Source organism: Lactuca sativa, chromosome 6, assembly GCF_002870075.4.
Source record: "Lactuca sativa cultivar Salinas chromosome 6, Lsat_Salinas_v11, whole genome shotgun sequence".
Classification (NCBI taxonomy): domain Eukaryota; kingdom Viridiplantae; phylum Streptophyta; class Magnoliopsida; order Asterales; family Asteraceae; genus Lactuca; species Lactuca sativa.
Genome location: NC_056628.2, coordinates 3381195 through 3387194, shown reverse-complemented (window position 1 = coordinate 3387194; position 6000 = coordinate 3381195).

Here is a 6000-nt window from a genome sequence, read left to right as displayed (position 1 = left end):
AAGTCCCCGATCCTTGAAGAAAAGGCGGTTGTGTACCAAAAGGTAAGGACGACTCCAAATCAGGTGTATAAGGTCACAGGAGTAACCGAACATCAGACAGCCGAACTCACGGCCATTGTAAATGAAGATAATGCTGATGGTTGTGATGAGTTCTTCTGGTCCGCCCCCATCGACAATGCTGATGAAACCGTTGGTCTGTCAAAACGGACGTCCTGGAAAACCAAAGGCATATATGTGCCAGAGCCTTTGAACAAGCATGATAACTTCGACAAGCCAAGTACTAGTGGTACAAAAGATGTTCCTGAAGAAAAAAGAGTTCCTGCAAAAGATGTCACTCCTTCAAGCGAAACATCATCAGTACAAAGTGCACCGGCTGACAAAAAGCAAAAGCAAAAAGCCAACATCCACCGACAGCCGAAGCAAGTAAAGAATCAGAAGCAGCAAAGGAATCTGAGATACAAGAAGAATCTCTCAGAACGAAAACAGTTTTGGCGATCTCAAAACGCCCATTTCTCTTATCATGACAGAAATTCAAAGTCAGAGAAAAGTGCTGTTAGGCAGCAAGAGAATAATAACAACCGAAAGGACAGGTTCGGTTCTGAAAGGAATAACAACCGAAAGGATAAGTTCGGTTCTGAAAAATATGACAACCGAAAGCATAGGTTCGGTTCTGAGAGCAAAAGCGACCAAAGTTCGAGATTCGGTCCCACAAATGACCAAAAACAAAAGGGTCACTCAGGACCTCAAGTCTGCAAAACTTCCCAATCTAACTTCTCTCGTTCTAATTCTTCTAATTCCTCTCAACCTCATTCTAAATCCAATTCTATTCATACTCAAAAACCAAAATCTTCAGCATATTTGAAAGGAAAATCGAAGGTTTCCTCAGTCAAAACAGATCAAAAACATCCCAATGTCCAAATGCCTAAACCTGAATCCAAACCGACAGTAACAAATCCCAATAAAATTAAGGTTTTCACCATTAAAAAGAAAGATGAAACAACTTTAATAAAAAGAACATATCTTGTTGACATCTATCTTACTATTCCTGTTCCTGTGAAAGGCTCACGTGGACCCAAGAAACTTTGGGTTCCTAAATCTGCTTGATTTTTGCAGGTTATCAGTGACGAGCAGTTCGATGAAGAATGGTATATTGACAGTGGTTGCTTACGTCACATGACATGAAGGAAGGAAGAGCTGAGGGAATTTCGATCTCTTTCAAACGGTGGAAATGTCAAGTTTGGGAACAACTCATTCGACACGATAAAAGGCTATGGAATGATAACAAATGGAGATTTCACAATCAGAAAGGTTGCATACGTTGAAGGATTGCAGCACAACCTCATCAGTGTATCTCAGCTTGTTGGAGGTACCGGTCTCAAGGTCTCTTTCGACGATGAGGGTTCAGAGATAATTGAAAAGAAAATGAAAAGAGTAATTCTCAAATCGGAGCGCAAAGGTGAAATGTTTCCCCTGAATCTCAAACCCATCAAAGGAAATCCAGCTATCTGCCTGTTATCCAAAGCACAATCTGACGAAAGCTGGCTGTGGCACCGAAGGCTCTCTCATCTCAACTTCAAGGATATCAACAAACTTGTCACAGGTGGTCATGTTCGAGGTCTTCCATTGCTCAAATTCGATCGAGAACATTTATGTGCTGCATGTGAAATGGGGAAGCAGAGTCGTCAAAGTCACCCATCGATTGTAAACACTAAAGTTGTTGAACCATTAGAGTTAATTCACATTGACTTGTGTGGTCCATCATCTATCGAAAGCATCGGCGGTAGCAAGTATATTCTTGTCATTGTTGATGACTTTTCACGTTTTACATGGGTGTTCTTTCTGAAGCACAAATCTGAAGCAACTCTCAGGCTAAAGATGTTTATCAAGCAGGTTGAAGTGCAGATGAGGGTAGTCGTTCGCAACATCCGGACCGACAATGGGCTGGAGTTCAAAAATAAAGAATTCGAAGACTTCTTGTCAGAAAAAGGAACCAGTCACAACTTCTCAGCTCCCTACACCCCTCAACAAAATGGAATTATCGGAAGACGAAACCGATCTGTGTGTGAGGCGGCCCGAACCATGCTAAGTTTTGCCTCTTTACCTTTATATTTTTGGGCTGATGCTATTGCTGCAGCATGTTTTACGCAGAACAGATCCTATCACAATAAACACTTTAATCTCACTCCTTATGAGATCATCAACAACGCCAAATGTCAAATTCTTCCACGTATTTGGCTCACGGTGTTTCATCTTCAATTCTAAAGAACATCGTAACAAGTTCGACGTGAAAGCCGATGAAGGGATATTTTTGGGATACTCTCTCACTTCGAAAGCATATAGGGTTTTGAACAAGCGTTCGAGGAAGATTGAAGAAACTTATTATGTGACTTTCGATGACAGCTATGTCAAAAAGCTGAAGGCCAGTGAAGACACAGTTGGAGAAATTTTTTCTCAAACAGGCCAAGTCACAACCTCTATTGCAAACCTATTTGAGAAGTTTGTTGAGTTATTCGATGAACCAGAGAAGGCCACTCTCTTGGAAGCTAGTGCAGCAGACAACAAAGTAGATAATCTGAAGCAACTCATCGAAGATACTGCCAAGCAAATGAATGAAGGAGGATCAAGTTCCAACGACCCTCCACAGCACGATGCTTCAGTTGAGGGGGAGGATCCACCTTCTTCTTCACAGCCGGGCTCACATGTTGAGGGGGAGAACTGTTCTCCAGCTGCTCCCGAACGCCCAGCTGTACCCGAAAGTCTTGTGGTACCCGAAAGCCAATCTGCACCCGAAAGTCCTGTGGTACACGAAAGCTCAACACCACCCGAAACTCCTGTAGCTCCGGAAAGTCAAGATACACCTGAAAGCTTATCTGTCGAGGGGGAGAATACAGATATGTCTTATGACTATGATAGTCAATCTGAACTAGAAGAGTTGGTAAATGCTGAATTAGATCCATCCTATGATCAAAATTACCCTCCTCTTGTCAAATAGACCAGAGATCATCTTGTTTCACAGGTTGTCGGTAGTGTCTCTGAAAAGGTCCTGACCCGATCTCAACTTAAGGCTAAGCAAACTTCCTTATTTTCAAAAGTAGAGTTCTGTATGTTTAACTCCTTCGTCTCAAAAGTTGAACCAAAGACAGTTAACACTGCTCTTGATCACTCTGATTGGGTTCAAGCTATGCAAGACGAACTTAATGAATTCGAAAGAAATAAAGTTTGGCGCCTCATTCCAACTCCTCAAGATGCCTCAGTTGTTGGTCTCAAATGGGTCTTTAGAAATAAGATGGATAAGGAAGGCAATGTGATAAGAAACAAAGCTCGTATAGTGGTGAAAGGATACTGCTAGGAGGAAGGAATCGATTATGAGGAAACTTTTGCTCCTGTGGCTAGGCTGGAATCTGTTCGAATATTTCTTGCTTATCTTGCACACAAGAACTTTGAGGTCTTCCAAATGGACGTAAAGTGCGCATTTCTAAATGGAGAACTCGAAGAAACGGTGTACGTAGAGCAACCACCTGGATTTGTCAATGAAAAATACCCCAATCATTGTTATGTTCTAGACAAAGCGGTATATGGACTGAAACAAGCACCAAGGGCCTGGTATGAAACGCTAACCAAGTTTTTAAAGATGTCCAAATTCAAACAAGGTTCGGTTGACCCAACCTTCTTTCGTAAGAAGGAAGGTAACCACCTTATGATTGTTCAAATCTATGTCGATGATATCATCTTTGGCTCAACGAATCCTAGCATAACGGCTGAATTCAGAAAGCTGATGGAGACTAAATTTGAAATGAGCTCAATGGGTCCAATTAACTTTTTCCTTGGTTTAAATATTAGACAGGGACCCGAAGGCATCTTTATTAACCAGGAAGCGTACACGAAGACTCTCCTTGCTAAATTTGGCATGATGGGAGACTCAAAGGTTAAAGTTCCAATGGCGTTCGGCACCAAGCTTACTCCATCCTTGGATAAGCCAGCAATTGATATTATGCTATATCTCCAAATGATCGGTTCTCTAATGTACCTTACTGCTAGCAGGCCTGATATAATGTTTTCTGTTTGTTACTGTGCTAGATTTCAGGCGAATCCTTGTGAACCTCACATGCTTGCAGTGAAGAACATACTCCGGTATCTCAAGCAAACTACCTCTTTAGGCCTATGGTATCCATCCAACTCAGGCTTCTTCGTTCAAGCCTACTCAGATGCAGACCTTGGAGGTTGTGGACTAGACAAGAAAAGCACCACTGGAGGCTGCCAATTCCTTGACGGGAAGTTGGTTAGTTGACAATCAAAGAAACAAACCTGTGTATCCCTGTCTACCGCTGAAGCAGAATACATCGCAGCTGCCTCCTGTACTTCTCAAGTGATTTGGATCCAAAGCCAACTCCGAGACTATGGACTCAATATGAAAAAGATCCCACTATATTGCGACTCTGAAAGTGCAATTAGGATCTGTCATAACCTAGTACAACACTCCAAGACTAAGCACATAGCACTGAGGTATCACTTCATTAAGGATCATGTGGAAGATGGGAACGTCGAAATACACTTTGTTCGAACCACTGATCAACTGGCTGACATCTTCACCAAAGCTCTTCCTAAAGCATCTTTTAACAAAATACTACAAGGGCTAGGTATGATGGAATCAGAGTCAGTACCAAAAATTACCTCTCAAGCTCAAAAGCAAGAAGCGAAATAGACCGAACATTCGGGTTCGGGTCTTGTGCTAATGTACCAAAATGAACCGAACGCTCGGGTTCGGTTGCATTATCTGCTTTTCGCTCATCACTCAAAGGTAGTTTCTTTGGTTGTAGATCTTATGTATAAATTTTCCAAATTCATTTCTCTTGTTGTCAAAGTTATTCTCTTTTTCAAATCTATTTTTTTTTGGCGACCGAAATCAACCAAACGTTCGGGTTTGGTTCCCAAATTTTTCTCACCCGAAATACACCGAACGCTCGGGTTCGATTCCAAAGTTTTTCTCAACCGAAATAGACCGAACGCTCGGGTTCGGTTCCAATTATTTTTTTTTGTGTGTCTTATTTTTCTTTTTTATCAAAAATTCCAAAAATATTTTATTTCATAAATTCAAAAACTCCAAAAATATATATTTTTTTATTATCTTATTTAACTTGGCTTTTTTTTTGTGGGTATATAATTTCATTAGCTAAGTGTCCCTAGAAGCATGCTGCTGTATGTGTCCAAAGCCTCACCTGATTCTGAATAATAAGCCTTACTGACTTGGTATAAACAAACCTTGTCTTCCCAATTAGGCTTTCTTATTTATTCTAATCATGAGCTACCTAACTCTCTTCTCACACGAGATATGAGTTTTCTGCTTGGTCATATTTTTTTTATAGTAGAGGTAGTTTGATTTCTTTACACCATCTACATTGCATTTCTCCATCACATTCGCTTCACAAACGTAACCCTTGAGACTCTCAGAAATTACCACTGAGGTTTATGGTTGCACAATTTCTGCGTTTATGATCTTAGCTTCGTGCTACTACGTGCTAAGTGAAACCCAACATTCAAATACCCAAGATGCATTGACGGTGAACAATTAATTTGTTCTAGCTTTCACTAATGAATTGACGGACTTATCCATGGGAGTACATCATGAAATCTCTATTTTTATTTTGTGTGATTCCTATGAAATTGTTAAAAACCATAACATTTATTCCTTGGGATCCAGTTTTAATTTTTGTTGAGATTTTTTAAATTTCCTAGCCAAATTAAATTATCTCCAACCTACTTGTTCAACAGACTACACCGGTCTCACAAGTATTTCGTTCGATTTCTGTCTTATATCAAGATTAGGAATTTTGAATTGAAGCGATAGCCACCCTCATAAGCCTAATTAAAAGAAGCCTTTCAACACTTCTTAATAAGTGTCTGATCGTTATTCAACGGGAAACCACACAAACACTTTAAGGTCTCTCTTGACTTTGAAGGAAGAGATTCATGCCCGAGATCATTTGTTTCGTGTCTTGATTG